Below are 18232 nucleotides of genomic sequence, written 5' to 3'. Positions count from 1 at the left end.
GCTATAAAAATAATCATCAGAATGTGTTTGTTAATGCAGACCAGAAAAACATTTTGAAATGTTACAGCCAATCTGTAAATATTTCCATAATCAGACTCATGCAGGAAGGGATAGTACTAGGAAAATACTGGATTTCAATATGTTATTGAGGTTGCATGTAGATGCTGTATGGTCTATCATTTCATCAACCATGGTAGGAAAACTGTTACCATCATGGAAATGTGAGATAGAATGCAGATTTCACTGAGATGTCACATTATAATGGATTGCAGTACATCTTAGTGATTATCTACCTCATCTCCAAATGGGTGAACGCATATCCCACCAGGAGAGCAGATAGCCTTATAGTTGCCAAATTGGTGCTGAGGTAGCTAATACCTAGATTTAGCCTACCCACTTCCATTGATACTGACTGCAGTGGACCCTTCAAATATGAGGTGCTACAAATAATCTGTGCAGCTTTTCACATCAAGCAGTGTTTAAATAGTAGCTATTGACCACAATCCTCTGGATTAGTGCAGAGAATGAAATGCCTGATGCTCTTCCTCTTGTCTTGATGAGCATCTGCTCATGAGATATTGATGGGAAGAGAGCTGACATTTGCATTTGTACCTAGTGCTGCACTTGTTTCAATAACTTACAATGTGTTTGACTATTGTAAGGGTATAGCTGATAAGGTGTAATCAGTCTCTCACCAGGTGAATGTATCTATAGATGACTATAAAGACATACCTTGCTATGGCCTGAATGCCGGCAACTGAATTGTGGTCTGTAAGCATGTCCAAAAAGAGTGCATGGTCATGAGAAGGAAGGCACCATATCATGTGGTGTCAACAACAAATACACAGCTAAGTGAGCTGGAGTGCCTCAGTTGATCCACGCTGCTCACACAAAAAAGTGAGAGTAGCTGAAACAGTGAATGAATCCAATGATCAAGACAAACAGCACACACAAGTGGCTGAAAGTAAAAATCAGAGTCAAGCTTGTGTATCTAGAGGGGAGTGCAGGATGTATCCACAGGGAACTAAACATTGTTCTGAAACTGGTGAAGAAATAGAAGACTCTCAAAGACAAACTGTTGAAGTGAAGTTTCAGATGAGTGAGAATGCTGATAAAGAGCCCTGAAACTCCAGAAGACCAGTTTGAGTGATCAGGGTGAAAAGCTGTTGAAAAACAAAACAAAAGATCAAAGCATGAGTGGCAGCAGGAAGGAGTGTGTTCTGTTATGTGCAATGACAAGTTACAACTGAGAATCAAAGTCAAAGAGAACCCTCTTGGAAATAGAAGGGTTTCTGAGGACCGAGCAACTGGAGAAAACACAGATTGAAATACAAGTTCTAGCTGAAGTCAAGGTTTAGAATTGAGTTGAAATCAGAGTCCTGAAGAAGTTAAGAAAGAAAACACAGTAACTGAAAGGGAACACGTTGAAGATATCCAGAGAAAAAGAACTTGCATACAAAAGCACTGTAATCCATAGAAAGAGCAAGGGAGGCAGTTTGACTCAGAGACTAGTGGGAGTGAGTCATCAGCTACAAAACGATAAAAAAAAAAGAGTTCCTAATAGAAAGTATGCTTCCCTTGAGTGCATATATCCAGCTGCAGTATCAGGAGAAGAGGGAGACAAGGGGTCTGATTTAGATATTGGCGGAGGGATTACTCCACCACAATGGTGAAGGATATCCCATCCACCAAAATCTAAATTCCATAGGAAACAATGGTATTTAGATTACGGCTGATGGGATATCCGTCACCGTTGTGAAGGAGTAATCCGTCTGCCAGTATTTAAATCAGGCCCAAAATCCAGGAGGATATTCTTTGTTGAAAGAGTGCCAGCAAAGGTTTGGAAGTGAATTAGAGTGTGAAATTGAAACTGAAGAAGAACCACTTTGAAAAAGAGACTGAGTTAAAACTAAGGGCAAAGAGAAATAGATTTGAGGAAGAGAATCTTTGATTAAATAATTTCTCAGAGACTGAACCTGAACTTTTGATAATCTAAAACAGTTAGAATTGATTTCCTGAAACACTGACTTTGAAAAAATATTTTGTTGAGAGAAATTTGGCTTAGTTTTTCTAATTTGTTGCTTTTTTTGCTTCAATGGAGATGGGTAACGGCAAATACTGTAAGGTTGTAGGGATAATAATGTTGATTACAATACTAGTAGTATTAGTTGGACTGTTGGCGTAATAATAAAAATGCTGATGTCCTAACAGATCATGATGATTATAAACATGTAGTGGTACATGGAGAGCATTTAGTTGATTTAAAAAAATTATGTCTACACTAGAATGGTTAGGGAGTATATAGAGAGATTATGAGGGTGAGTGGCTGCTATGTGTGCGTGTATCTCCCAAAATCAGCTCCATTGCCTTGTAATATTTGAGTTGCTATTATTAATCATGAGAATTTTCTTTCTCCTTATCTGACTGATTTTAATGTGTCTCTAGAGAAGATCACAGTAAAATTAAATATGGTGAGTATTTATGAGGAATTGCACGAAGGAGATATGACACTAATTTGGTAAAAAAATATTTGTGTCTCTTGAGTGATGAGGACTGTGATTTTTTAGGAAATATAATGAGAGAGGGCTAAGAGTTGTAAAATGTTTAGAGGAGCAGAAGGTTGCTTTGGCAGAATTGAAAGGAGAGGAAGAATTTAGAAGACTGGGTTTACATCCTAGATTGAGAATAGAGCTGGAAAGGAGAGGTGAATTATATATGCTAACACAGATTTCAATAGAAAGAGACAAAGCAGAATTTGGAGGAGAGAATAAATGTGAAATTATGAAGTAAATGGAAACTTCTTATTCGGAGGAGAACCTATTATGAGAGTAATTTATTATGTCTGTGAGAAGACTGATGATTTTAATTTACCCTGACATTGGGTGGGATCACGTTGTCTGGCTTTAGGTTTTCCTACAGTTTATCATACGGGTGAATTAGAAGATGAATTTGGTTTGAGGAGAGTGAGAGTTTTGGGAAAATACTATTAGATATTTTAATGGTTATTGTTCCTTTTGGAGGAGTGATACAGAATTATATAAAGATTAGATGATTATCCAAAGTATTGGATACATTTGCTATGGCTATAGCATGATCTTTGAATCTGGTACATAATGAAATGTTGGCAATGAGAGTGATGACTATTCAAAAGTGCCAATGTTTTGGATATTCGTTTGGCAAAGGAAGGAGGAATCTGCAAAGTGAGTAATGCTAAAAGGTGTTGTACATATATACCTGCTCATAGAGGAGCTATTCACTCTTTCATTACTAATATGACTATGTTCACTTCTTTGATTAAGACACATGCCCTAAGATAATTATAACTCACGCCCGCCATGCACAGTTTTCTCATTAATAATTTAATTGCAAATGGTGCATTGATAATATCAATTATGTCATAGAAGATATCATGACCGATGTAATATGTGGGGTAATTAGCAGTGCATGGCGAGGGTGTGTGTTATAGTTACCTTAGGGCACAAGTCATAGCTTCTGGAGATAAGTATAACAATAACTGCTCAATTTCTATGGTTTTGTGTGTATAAAATATGAACCTAGTTATAATGTCCCCGTAACCTTTAGCTTTTTATTGACTTTCTAAGTTTTTTAAATTCTATTTCCTAACTACAATGTCCCTGTAACCTTTGTTTTTTTAGTGAATTTCTAGGGTCTATTACCATACATTAATCCAACTGCCACTGTGCATGGGCAAACCTCCTGCATGCGACCAGCCCCAAGCTTTGGGTCTATAAGTGTGTGATAGAGTGGCTGTATGGGTGTGTGACTGGGTGCATGTGGTTGTGTGGGTGTATAACTGGGTGGGTGAGTGATTGCGCGTGTGAGTTGCTGTGTGGGTCTGTAAGTGGGTGTGTGTGAGTGGTTGTGTGGCCTGTGAGTGGTTGTGTGAGTGTATGGGTGTGTGAGTGGCATTGTGAGTGGTTTGGTGTGTTTATAAGTGGGTGTGTGAGTGGGTGTATGAGTAGCTGTGTGAGTGGGTTTGTGGGTCTCTGAATGAGTGTGTGAGGGTGTATGTGAGTGAGTGTGTGAGTAGGTCTGTGATATATATATATTACCTTATAGTTAGGACCATGTTTCCATAGAAAAAGTGTTTTTTGACATTCCTATATCTTTGGCACCATTTAACAAATCTTCCTGAAATTTTCCCCCCAAAAAATGTGCTGTTGATTCTTGTTGCGCACAGATACTTTAGGGGTGATCTGTCAAGTGGGGGCCAAGAAAAATGGGGTTCATGTTAATTCAGATAGGACCTTTGAACACAACTGCAGCCCAAACCACTGGATGGAATTACACCAAACTGGCAGAAAGCTAGCTGTCGGTACGCAGATTATGCTTTTGGGTGTTTGGTGTAAATCCATTCAGAAGTTTTTGAGATATAAAAGGGAAAATACATTTGTATATCTGAGGTTGTGAATAATTTGCGATTGCGCACGCGAATAGAAGCGCTGCAAATGGTTGGCCGCAACCTGAACAGAAAGTTGCAGCTGCCAATTTAAGGTCCTGGGAGACGTCCTTGAGCCTGAAAAACAAAATGAAAAGTAGAATAGGGGTCAGGGTGGAGGTATCCTGGCCCCAGGGGTGTGATATAGGGGTGTTTGAGGGTCAAATTATGGGTTTAAAATTATTTTTCTTCAGCATGTGCAATATTCAGGAATAATCAAGATTTATCAAGATGAATCCCGAATAAGCAAAAAAATTGTAAAAAAAAACAAAACATTCACAGACTCATTCATACACTAATTCATTCACTCATACATGCACTCAGTGACTCATGCGCCCACTCACACACCCACTCAGACACTCATGCACCCACTCAGACCCACTCTTAGTTTTACACACCCACCCTCTTTCAGACCCATTCAGACACTCACGTGCCCACTAACAGATCCACTGCCAAAAGACAGGCCCTGTGGCCATCCCCCACTGCGGTGGTTGGATTAACATATAATAATTAAAATTACTATACATTAAAAAATCATAGAAATTCACTGAAAAAAACAAAGGTTACAGGGACGTTGGTGTTAGGTTCTGAATTTACTGATATAAAACCATAGAAGTTCAGCAGTTATAGTCAGAGTTATTTCAAGTAACTATGGCATCTTTGTAATTAGCCCTGCAACGTTTGCAGTACAATTATTGATGAGAAAAGTGCATGACAAGGGCGCGAGTTATAGTTACTTGAAGTAACTCTAACTATAACTGCTGAATTCCAACCGTTTTGTAAAAGTAAATTCAGAATATATCCAACGGTTTTGTAAAAGTAAATTCAGAATATATATATATATATATATATATATATATATATACATATATATATATATATATATATATATGTATATATATATATATATATATATATATATATATATATATATATATATATATATATATATATATATATATATAAAATCTACTGGTGGTTGCCAGTAGATAGTAATAGTTAGGACCATGTTTCCATAGACAAAGCGTTTTTTGGGACTTGCCTATACCTTTGGTGCTGTTTAACGAATCTTCACAAACATTTTCAAAAAAAGTGTTCCCGAGAATTTTGTTGTACATGGGAAGTTTTGGGGTGATCCGTTAAGCGGGGGCCAAGAAAAAGAGAGGGTAAAAAAAAGTGCATTTCCCATTATAATTCTCATAGGGATTTTTAACATGACTACAGCCCGAACTGCTGGAGAGAATTACACCAAATTTGGCAGAAAGGTAGCTTTTGGTCCAGAAAGAAGTCTTTGTTTAGTAATCCTTTCAGTAGTTTTTGAGATATTGAATACAAAATAAGTATAGATAGCTGGAGGCGTGAAGGCTTCACAAATACTCCCGATCTAGTGTTGAGATCAGATTGGCTGCCAACACTTCAACTAGAAAGTGTTCGCAGCTATCTTGGGACTCAGCTTCAGCCGAGTCCCAGAATAAACGTAAACAAAAAAGAAAATGGGGCAGGGTAGGGGCACCCTTTATCCCTTAACTGTGGTGTTGGGGACCCAGGGGGACCCTACTAGGGAAAAAAAAGCATTTAAAAAAAAACCTTCACCGAAAATCATGGTGGAGCCCCAAATCCACTTAATTTTTTTTAAAAAATAAGCTTGTGAATAGATCCCCCGGGAGGCCAGGTCCCAGTGGTATGTTTACAAAAAGGGGGGGGCAGGGCCCCCCTCCCAAGGCTCGTTGAGCCCCGGGGATCACAATCTCCCTGGGGACCACCAGCTCCCCAGATCAAAATCATTATTTGGAATTGGGGAGGCCCGTACAGCCTCCCCCACAGCCCCAGGGACCGCCACCTCCCTGGGGCTAAATATGAAATGAATGCAGGAGGCTAGTGCAGCCCCCCCTGTAGCCCTGGGGACCGCCACCTCCCCAGAGCAAAATTGTAAATTGTAATGGGTGAGGCCTGTAAGGCCTCCCCCACAGCCCTGGACACTGCAACCTCCCTTGGACAAAAGTGTAAATTGTAATGGGGGAGGCCTGTGTGGTCCCCCCCACAGCCCATGGGAGCACCACCTCCCCAGGACAATTTGTTGCAATTAAGGGGGGCTGCACAGCCCCTACACACCCCGGGAACCGCCACCTCCCCAGGTCTAAAAAATAAATGAAGAAGGGGATCCGTTGCAGACCCATGTCCCCGGGGACTACCACCTCCCCGGGGCTAGGTTAAAATGTTGGAGAGGGGTTGTGCGGCCCCCGTGGAGCCAATAATGGCCCTGGGGACCGCCACCCCCTCCCCCAGGGTCAGTCCTGCCATGTCCCTGGGTGCCCACCCCTGGGACATAGCTGTTTGCTCTGACTTGGCAGGAGCTTTAACAGCTCCAGGCCAAGTCAGAGCAAACACTCTGCTTCCAGAGGGCAAGGGATGTCAAATGGCTCTCACCCGCTAGAAGCAGAGGTTTCATCTCTTTCCCTCCTCACACAGATGCAGTGGTTGGCTGGTTATACGGGTTGGTGGCAGGGCGTGGCCACAGGCCAGGCCCTGCCGCCAATCCCTGCCAAATGCCATGCATGGTGGTGGTTGGATTAATGTATAGTAATTAAAATGACTTTACGTAAAAAAACATAGAAACCCACTGAAAAAAACAAAGGATACCAGGACATTTTATAGATAGGAAATAGAATAAAACAAACTATAGAAATTCACTTAAAAAACAAAGGTTACAGGGAACGTTATAGTCAGGTTCTGAATTTACTGCACAAAACCATAGAAATTAAGCAGGGAAGTACATCAGGAGAAGGCATGGGAGTGGCTTGATGGATGGAGGCCAGCCAGAGTAGTGCAAACAAGGAATCAATTCCTCCTGCAGCGATGTGAACATGCCAAGCCGGATCGCAGAGCAGAGGCAGAGGAGGCGAAATGGGACAAGCAACTAAGGCAATAACAAGTCTCACAAGATGCACCCCAACAAGTGTCACAGAGAGACTGGTTTGATGCTACATATCACATACCACAAGCTCAACGTTACAGTGAAGCGGTCAGGCAAATGTAGGGCGATGTTAATAAACGTGACCTGCCACCAAAGATGGGAAAGGTGCAAGCAGAGAAGGATGGCTCGTGGTATAATGTGAGCACTGGGGGGAGGCGGGTGAGGGAGTTCTTGGTAGTAACCACTGTCACCTACTGTTTAAGTTTTGGTTTGGGGCGACAGGCACTCTGCACTTTTGTGGGGTGGCCACTTCTAACTCTGCCGTGCAGGGAAGCACAGATGGGGGGCTTGCACAAAGACTATGGGATCTTAAATTGTTTGCTTTGCAGAGTTTTGTTACTTCATGAGGCACTGTTGATTAAATCTCACACACACACCCATCTCCGTTCCTCTGCCTGATTCCCAGGGCTGAAGGGCAAGATTGATAGGCTGGAGGAGCCTCTCATCCAAAGCCATCAGGGGGAGAAATGACTGACATGACTGCTAATAAATTGTTGCCCTAGAATGTAAACGGGCAGGGTGACATAATCAAAAGGGGCAACTTTAGCAACACAAAAGGATGATGGATGGAGTGCTGAACAATGCAAACATTCACCCCCAGTCACAGATCTGGGTTCAATCCATTGTTCCTTTGCTCACCATGCTACCCCAGATTTTGGACCCAGCCATAGCGAAATCAGTCTTGAACCTGTTCCTCACTGGAACAGTCCAGCCCGAACTGCCAAACCAGGTCCTCCCTGGACCAGAAACAAGCATCCTGGGACTGGTTTCAGGGTATCAGCCAGGCTAGCTTGAATCCAGTGGCGTAGTGAGCACGGGACCCACATCTGGGCATACCCCTCCCACTTAGGGCAACTTTAGCAACACAAAAGGATGTTGGAGGCAGTGCTGAACAATGCAAACACTCACCCCCAGTCACAGATCTGGGTTCAATCCATTATTCTTTTGCTCACCATGCCACCCCAGTTTGGACCCAGCCATATGCAAATCAGTCTTGACCCTGTTCCTCATGCGATCAGTCCAGCCCGAACTGCTAAGCCAGGTCCTCCCTGGACCAGAAACAAACATCCTGGGACCGGTTTCAGGGTATCCCCGTGTGCCGGGCAGACCATCGGAGTTCCGGCCCAGCAGTACCCCGGGGGCTGACCCGGATGGAAACATCCTACCAGCCAATGAGGTGACGACTGCAGCCAAAGGAGGGGTTTTTAAACCCACCTCGTTCTTCACCAGGGAGTCTGCGGATCCCAGCAGTGACGACATCGGCGGGCGGACCCACGAAGGAGCGGAGCACGGGAGAAGACGCTGGAACCAGGGAAAAACCGAAGGCAGCAGCCCGACAACCTTTCCGACGCCCTGGGGGACGAGCAGGAGGCAGCAAGGCAAACAGACCTGCCATGCTCTGGGGAGAGCATTGCCTCATCAGGTACGGTCCTGTAACAGGACGGGGAAAGATACAATCAGGAATAGTGGGAGGAGGGAAACCGACTACTTGAAGACTGTTTTTTTGTTGTTGTTTTGTTTGTTTTTCTGGGTGAAACGGAGTAAACACCCTAGCTGTACGGTATCCGGTGTACTGATAGGGGAACCGTGTTGAGAATTTATGTATTTTGTTTGTTCTTGTTTCTGTTTTTGGATTTTGATGTACAATTGCTCAGGAGTACCAGGGGAGTAAAAAACCAATACCAAGTAGACCGTAGCCTCATCAGATATACAATAACAAAGAGAAAAGAGACAGCAAAGTAAGGAAAAGAGTCAGCAAAGGAAGGAAACAGGAAAACCAGAAAGAAGTACAGAAAGGGAAAGAGAAAACCAGCGAGAAAAAGAAAGAAGATACAAAAGAAAGAAAAGAGGGGAGAGCCAGACAGACCAGGGAAAGAAAGAGAAAAGCACAGTACTAATACTTACCTATCCACCAACAACCTTGTATTCTTCTTTCTCCCCATGCGCCTCCTGAGTCACCATCTGGGACAAGAAGAATGAAGAGGGTCAAGACCGCATGAGACCACTGAGAAGAAAGAAAAGCAAAGAGAAATAAAACCGAAGAGCAAGGAAAATAACTATAGAACTGTTATTTGTCAGACAAAACCTAATAAACCACATATACTACAATATCGCCTGCGAGCCTCCATTACTGTGACCCTGCCACACCCCGCTTCATCAGCCAGGCTAACTTGAATCTAGTGGCACTGTGAGCACGGGACCTACGCCTGGGCATACCCTTCCCACATAGGGCAACTTTAGTAACAGAAAAGGATAATGGACGGAGTGCTGAACAATGCAAACACTCACCCCAAGTCACAAATCTGGGTTTAATCCATCGTTCTTTTCCTCACCATGCCACCCCAGTTTGGATCCAGCCATATGTAAATCAGTCTTAACCCTGTTCCTCATGGGAACAGTCCAGCCCGAACTGCCAAGCCAGGTCCTCCCTGGATTGGAAACAAGCATCCTGGAACCGATTTCAGGGTATCACCCTTCATCAGCCAGGCTAGCTTGAATCCAGTGGCACAGTGAGTATGGGACCCACGTCTGGGCATAACCTTCCCACGTAGGGCAACTTTAGTAACACAAAAGGGTGATGGACTTAGTGCTGAACAATGCAAACACTCGCCCCCAGTCACAGATCTGGGTTCGATCCATCGTTCTTTTCCTCACCCTGCCACCCAAGTTTGGACAAAGCCATATGCAAATCGGTCTTGACCCTGTTCCTCATGGAAACAGTCCAGCCCAAACTGCTAAGTCCTCCCTGGAACACAAACATCATGGGACCGGTTTCAGGGTACCCCCCTGTGCCGGGCCGACCATCAGAGATCCGGCCCAGCAGTACCCTGGTGGCATCACCGGGCCCGGAGTGGGTGACCTAGATGGAAACCTCCTACCAGCCAATGAGCTGACAACTGCAGCCAAAGGAAGGGTTTTTAAACCCACCTCGTTCTTCACCAGAGAGTCGACGGATCCCAGCAGTGACGACATCGGTGGGTGGACCCCACGAAGGAGCGGAGCACAGGAGAAGGCACCGGAACCAGGGAAAAACCAAAGGCAGCAGCCCGACAACTTTCCTGACGCCCTGGGGGACGAGCAGGAGGTGGCAAGGCAAACAGACCGGCCATGCTCTGGGGAGAGCGTGGCCTCGTCAGGTACAGTCCTGTAACAGGACGGGGAGAGATAAACTCGGGAATGGTGGGAGGAGGGAAACCGACTACTTGAAGACTGTTTTATTTTTGTTGTTGTTTTGTTTTGTTTGTTTTGCTGGGTGAAACAGAGTGAACACCCTAGCTGTACGGTATCTCGTGTACTGGTAGGGGAATCGTTTTGAGAATTGATTTATTTTGTTTGTTCTTGTTTCTGTTTTTGGATTTTGATGCATAATTGCTAAGAAGTACTGGGGGAGTAGAAAACGAGTACCAAGTAGACCGTAGCCTCATCAGATATACAATAACAAAGAGAAAAGAGACAGCAAAGGAAGGAAAAGAGACAGCAAAGGAAGGAAAAGAGACAGCAAAGGAAGGAAACCGGAAAACCGGAAAGAAGTACAGAAAGGGAAAGAGAAAACCAGCAAGAAAAAGAAAGAAAATACAAAAGAAAGAAAAGAGGGGATAGCCAGACAGACCAGGGAAAGAAAGAGAAAAGCACAGTAGTAATACTTACCTATCCACCAACAATCTTGTATTCTTCTTTCTCCCCATGCGCCTCCTGAGTCACCATCTGGGACAAGAAGAATGAAGAGGGTCAAGACCGCATGAGACCACCGAGAAGAAAGAAAAGCAAAGAGAAATAAAACCGAAGAGCAAGGAAAAGAACTATAGAACTGTTATTTGTCATACAAAACCTAATAAACCACATATACTACAATATCGCCTGCAAGCCTCCATTACTGTGACCCTGTCACACCCCGCTTCATCAGCCAGGCTAACTTGAATCTAGTGGCACTGTGAGCACGGGACCCAGGCCTGGGCATACCCTTCCCACATAGGGCAACTTTAGTAACACAAAAGGATAATGGACGGAGTGCTGAACAATGCAAACACTCACCCCCAGTCACAGATCTGGGTTTAATCCATTGTTCTTTTCCTCACAATGCCACCCCAGTTTGGATCCAGCCATATGCAAATCAGTCTTGATCCTGTTCCTCATGGGAACAGTCCAGCCCGTACTGCCAAGCCAGGTCCTCCCTGGACTGGAAACAAGCATCCTGGGACTGGTTTCAGTGTATCACCTTTCATCAGCCACGCTAGCTTGAATCCAGTGGCACAGTGAGCACGGGATCCACGTGTGGCATACCCTTCCCACTTGGGGCGACAAAAGCAAAAACAACAGATGATGGACGAAATGCATTCCCCATTGGGAACAGAGTCAAGACTGATTTGCATATGGCTGGGTCCAAACTAGAATGGCATGGCAAGCAAAAATATTGATTGATTAAACCCAGATCTGTGATTGAGGGTGGATGTTTGATTTGTTCTGCATTCCGTCAATCACCTGTTGTTTTTGCTATAATTAAAAGGGGATCATCTTGCAGTACACCAAACACCAGGCACCAGACATGGTCCTCCTACAAGAGACCCACATGATGTAACACCTATCAAGTGCTCAATAGTTTGCGGATACAAAATGGTGGCCCATGCAGGTTATTCTACAGGCTCAAGGAGGTGAGGATTCTAATGAAGAAATCACTCCCACTTACTGTTCACCATATACACAGGAGATATGTGGCCCTTACCAGGCGCTGGGAGGGAGTAACGATTAATATCTGCCCAGTCCATTTCCTGCTGCATCTCCATGACATCACATTCCCTAACCTGAGCGTCCTATTACTCTGACCGCCACATGGAAAATTACTTATGGGAGGAGATTTCAATCTGGCAGTATGTAAGGAACGGGACTGCTGGCCGCCAAGCTGGCAGGGGCAACTTGACTCCCGCTTGCAGACTTCCTAACATCCCTTGGCCTGACAGACATATGGCAGACCCACAGTCCCAGAGAACAGCAATACTCATTTCACTCAGGAGCACATGGTAGTCTTTCTGAATAGACTACATCCTCCCTCTTACCAAATTCATCACTACTCAGGTGTACACCATCTGGCAAGGGGCATCACAGACCACTCCTCAACGTGGGTGGTGTTTGGTTTAGACAAGGGTCTCGAGAAATGAGAAATATCTCTTAATCCCTGATGTCTTAAGATATCTCACATCTGTAAGGGCCTGGGGGAAGCAGCAGAGCATTACTTGATGAGAATGAGTCCTCAGTTGAGAACTCTCAGACCCTATGGGAGTCATATGAAACTGTAATTAAAGGTCATGTCCTCTCCCTTATTGTGGGATAGACAAAAGATAAAAGGGCCAAGCTAGAGACACTCAAACAAGAGATCCAGACACTGCTCCTCATAAAGGCCAATTTTGCTTCTAAATGCCGACGTGATGATTCTGGTCAAGATGTTGGCGTCCCAACTGATTAAAGTGATCACTGCATTGGTCCATCCAGACCAATTTCCCCATTCTCATCATAAGACACCCACATGGAGTGCTGAGTCAGGCAGCACAGGATTGTGCTCTTGTGCTGTTGTTAGACCCCAGTTTGGGGTCTGATACAGTGGAATGGGATTACGTGTTCAAAAGTGGTCCAAATTGGGCTTTGGCCCATGCTTTATGCAATGGGTGTGGCTCTTATACACCGATCAGATAGCGCAGGATAAAGTCAATGGGGGAAGGTCCCAAGAGTTTAGCCTCCAACGAGGCACCAGGCAGGGATGCCTTACATCACAGCTAATTTTCACCTTGGCATTAGAGCACCTGACGGCCGGGATATGACAAAACCCACTGGTTCGGGGCTTACACTGGAAGATAAAATATCACTATGTGCAGACGATGTGCTGCTTTATGTAACAGATCCAGAAAATATGCTCAATAGACTAATGCAGATTATCACCATATTTAGCGGCTACTTAGGCTATACCATTAATTAGAGCAAATCATTGATATACATTCTTTGAGGACGGGTACCATGGCTGTCCCGCAATTGTGAGGCAGTGACAGCCACTGAGGAGTTTCGCTACCAAGGCATATATATCATATCAGACCCGGACCTGTTCTTCCTCAGCAACTTGGCACTACTGCTAGAGAGGCAATGGAGAGACAAACATCACTGGAGCTCCCTACCTCTGTCGTTCATAGGGAGTGCCCTCCTCTTTAAAATGATGTCCCTACATATCTTTTTGTTTGCCCTGCAAAACACACTCTGTACAGTGCACAAATCAAATTTTAGGGCGATTGGGAGTGAACTCAGAACAGTGCTCAGGGATGGGGCTCAGCACATATAGTGCTACAGAAGCTCACGAGGGAATGGAATGATGGGGGGCTATCATGTCCTGATATGCAAAAGTACTACTGGATGGCCCAAACGGCCACCATCAAGAGTTGAGTCTTCCTCCTCCCCCTCCCCTCCTCCTTCCCTCCCCCCCCTCCCCAAGAGGTGCCCGCATTCCATATGGCAGGTTGGTGATGCAGCCGTGGGTATACCTTAGGATCTTCTACGGTGAACCTGTATTAACATTCATGGTCCTATAAAAACAGTAGTAGACCTCAGGCGCACGGCAATGCAGGCCCACGGGCCTGGAAGGAGAAGATCACACAAGCAATGCCGCTCTGGGATACAGAAAAATCGGGGACACTCGAGATACGACCAGGATTTGACAAATTTGATTTTATTGACCTCTCCTGTGTGAGGGATGGGTGGACCAAGGGAGACATGATCTGATTTGCAGCATGACTATCAGTTAGCACCCACTGAAACCTTCCAATACATGCAGCTATGCCATGCACTGAGGGCAGTACTTCTGAGAGAGGGGGAGCCCCCTGAGTCTTCGCCCCTGAAGGAACGATTCTTGGATGAGTTTATGCCCCGGAAAGCCACGTCACTGACTTATATAGAGTTGCTCAATAACACACCTGATGCCCTGCTGCACCTAAAAGAGCGGTGGGCCCAAGAATTGGAGGGACCAGAGGACGACGAGTGGACAGAGGCTCTAGCGTCCCTCAAAGAGGTGGCCATATGGGCAGGCTTAGTCCAACTAAAGATTCTCCACTGTTCAAATGCTCAGTCAATGATGGTTAGGACGGGTAGGTTGATGGATGAGCGCTGTCTGCAAGATTGTGGACACACCAGTACATTTTTTCACACTATATGGGAATGCCCAGGAGTACAGGGACTTTGGACAGTAGTGTTTGCATGTATGGATGAAGTGAGCAGAGGTACTACAACAGTCTCCACAAGGTGGTGCCTACTAAATATCTGGGGTGAAACAGTTTTCGGCCGTATGCTGTGCACTTAGATAACCATGGGATAGGCGGTAGCCAAATGAAATGTAGCAAGACTGTGGGGAGCAGAACAGTGCCCCCATCTTGGGGACTGGAAACGTGATATAGATTGGTGCATGCTGGTGGAGAGGGTGGTCTATGTGAGCCAGGGATGCCCCCGGAAATGGGTGAAAATCTGGAGAAATTGAGGAGACATTACCAGGAAATGATATGTCAGCATTTGTTTTCAACTGTGAAGGGACGGGGAGGGAAAGGGCTGAAGGGGTTGTCATGTGCTGACATGATCATGACATGGAAGGCAGTGACAGTGCACAGTTGCACATGGTACTTGTTTTTTTATTAAAATGTCAATGAAAACATTTTTTAAATAAAATATCTTACTTCTATTTGACATTACACTAGTACAATATTCTAAGTTCCTCCCTCATGTCTCAGAAGAACTGGCGAATGCAGGACACATTTCATTGTTTGACACACCTGCCCCGTAACCTATCAGTACCAGTAACATTTTACAAATGCCTTGTCTTAAAACCATGCCCCACTCTTCGCAAGACATGGTTCTCAGTAGGTTAGGACAAACTCTTCCAAGTTTATCTGTGATGGGGTTAATTACATGTTTGACCTGCTTTGACAGGACAGAGTAAGCTCCTCCCAATTTGAGCGAAGGACAAATGGCAATAGAAGCGGGCTCAACCCATGAAAACAAGCCAAAACAGGAGGTCGGGCCCAGGATGCGAGGACCTGCCCATAGAACACTTCGACATACAGGAAGACTTCAAGGCAAGGTGGGCGCCATTGGAACCGGGAAGGGAGAAGCAGGGTAAGAAAGAAGCAGGTTGGACCATCGCAAAAGGTACTACTTTGCCAACAAGGAGAGAAGTGGCACAAGTCTCGATGTGGCAGGGCCAAACACAGTGAGGAATCAGCTCTAGAAGAAGATGAGCAGGACGCCGAAAGCTGGTGGGCTAGTGGTGTCCATTGCTAAAGAGCGGAAAACATGTCATATTATGTTTCCCCAGGTGAATATTGAAGTGTAGTATAAAAAAAGGTTGCAATCAGAACACATATCAACCTCAATGTTATAAAGACATTTCTATTGTTAGCCAATGAGGAGCTTTTCAGAAGATTAAATATTTTCTTTTCAATTTTCTTAGTTTTACATCTTTATTGATAGATCAAATCATATATCAAAGAATAATTGATGAAATATAAACAGAAAAATGCATGAAGTGCGTTCTATACCATTTAATTCCTTAGTCCAATAAAAGGTTAAATTCAAAGAGAATTTTTCCAGGAACCCCATTAAGAGCTCTAAATCGAACGATGTAAAAGGATAGTACCTCAGTAGAGTTTTAGGAAAAAATTATTTTCTAACAAAAGTCTTGTAATACAATCTAAGTGTCAAAATCTAAAGCAGCTCAAAGTGATTCTGAGTATTATCTCAGACTGTGTATGCGAGAGAACAGAGTATCAGGATGAAAAAGTGAAATGCTGCTGAAGGAGCCCGAGCCACTAAGGCTTGTTCTGAAAAGCTTTCTGAAAAAGAAAAAGCTCCCCACATTACTCTAGGAACACACATTTATACTCACATAATTTTGTAACCTGTATCTTCTTTCTTCATCTCCTCCATTCTATCAGCCAATCAAAAACAATGTCTTCATGAGGACAGAACAGTTTCCGTCGACTAATCTTTCTGTCAAAACAGCTAAGAAACATTTTTCATTCAATTTGTTCTAAAATTGCAACTAAACTATCTAATGGATGTCAGTTTCCAGCCACTCAAGAAATATGAGAGAAACAGTTCACGTTTAGTGTGATGCATTTTTCAAAACATCATCTCCTCTCTTGTACACTCCTTTCTATCCATTTTATTCATAATGAAAATATTTTTTGTAATGTTGTTAATAATTCTATTCATTAGATGCACTTATAAGCTTGTGAAGGTCAAAAGAATTATGTATTTCATAGTATGGTTAGTTGTTAATGTTGCTACACAACTTCTTACAGTAATTCATACCACATGTTTGACCAAGGTTAATAACGACAAATCATGTAACAGATGTGCTTGATGGAGCATTGTTTTAGTTAAAGACTACAATTATTGCTACTTCATGTTTTCAGCTACTGGACTGTACATTAACAAAGAAAATAAATGTATTTCATTCTCATTTTCAGGCCCACATAAATATTGACATCTTTAATTTTCTACATATATTGCCACGAACCATTGTGTTGTATCATGCTGAGAGTGCATGACACAGATAAATTACCCAAATGCCACTTGGTATCTAACATATGTGACTCATTCTAACTAGTGTTCACTTTTTAACATTCATTTGTTGACATATTAAACATCTGTGGCATAATACTTCAGTGTGGGCTCTGAATCTAGGGTTAAACCAATTTCCTTTAAAGGCTCTTATTGTTGCATCCCTAACTTAGTGTGAAGGTGCATGGAAATGCCATATCATGGTAGATAACAAATGGTTTGGTAACACTTGGCTTCTGTCTACTAAAACCCAGATGTCATTGTCATCTTTACCACATCCGGATATCCAGTTTTGCTGTTCTGCTTCAGATGCATTTTTTACATGAATTTTAAATCTTCCTAAGTGTCAGCTATGGTCATCAGCATAGGGTGAACAGTGTCCTCTTGAAATCCATCTGTGAACATTCCATTAAATGTACATGCCACAACAGTACAGTAGTGTGCCACTTCCTCAGTATATCTGTTGCTAACAGTGACATATCCACTGTCACTCCTTTGTGCTGCACACTTAACAACTGCAATTTTAGTGGGAAGATGTAAAGCTTCCAATAGTTGTCTCACTTGCTCGCCGTTGCTGATTGGTGAATCAGAAGAGGTCATGAAACCTCTCTGTGCCCACAACTGTCCACAATCATGGACTACACCAAAGCCATATTGACTATCTGTAAATACAGTCACTCTCATTCAGGCTGTTAAACTGCAGGCTCTAGTAAGAGCAAACAATTCTGCAACTTGTGCTAAGGAAACACCTTGAAGACATAAAGCTTCTATTATTTCTTGTATAGTGCAGACAGCGAAAACCACTCTCAAGAAACCATCATTTGTTTTTAAACATGAGCCATCCACAAAAACGACATAATCAGGAGATATTAAAGGCTTTTCTTTTATATCAGGCTTTGTCTTGGTGCACAAGTCAGTGACATCAAGACAGTCACGTTCAAAATGATCACACATTTCAGTCTCAGGCAAAGGTAACAGAGTACTTGGGTTCAAAACTTGGCATCTCTTCACTGTGACATTAGTAGATCCCAATTTTGTTGGATTATATTCAGTGAGTCTGGCATTTGTCATGTATTGGGTTTTGGTTCTGGTAAACATAACCTCAGCCGAGTGAGGGACTACAACAGTTAAAGGATGTCCCATCACTATGCTTTCACATCTGTCTAGGCTTGCATCCACAGCTGCAGTTGATTTAAGACAACCAGGCAATGCAG

The sequence above is a fragment of the Pleurodeles waltl genome, chromosome 4_1, assembly GCF_031143425.1.
Source record: "Pleurodeles waltl isolate 20211129_DDA chromosome 4_1, aPleWal1.hap1.20221129, whole genome shotgun sequence".
Classification (NCBI taxonomy): Eukaryota; Metazoa; Chordata; class Amphibia; order Caudata; family Salamandridae; genus Pleurodeles; species Pleurodeles waltl.
The sequence above is the reverse complement of the archived record's forward strand: the minus strand, read 5'-3'. Positions refer to the sequence as shown.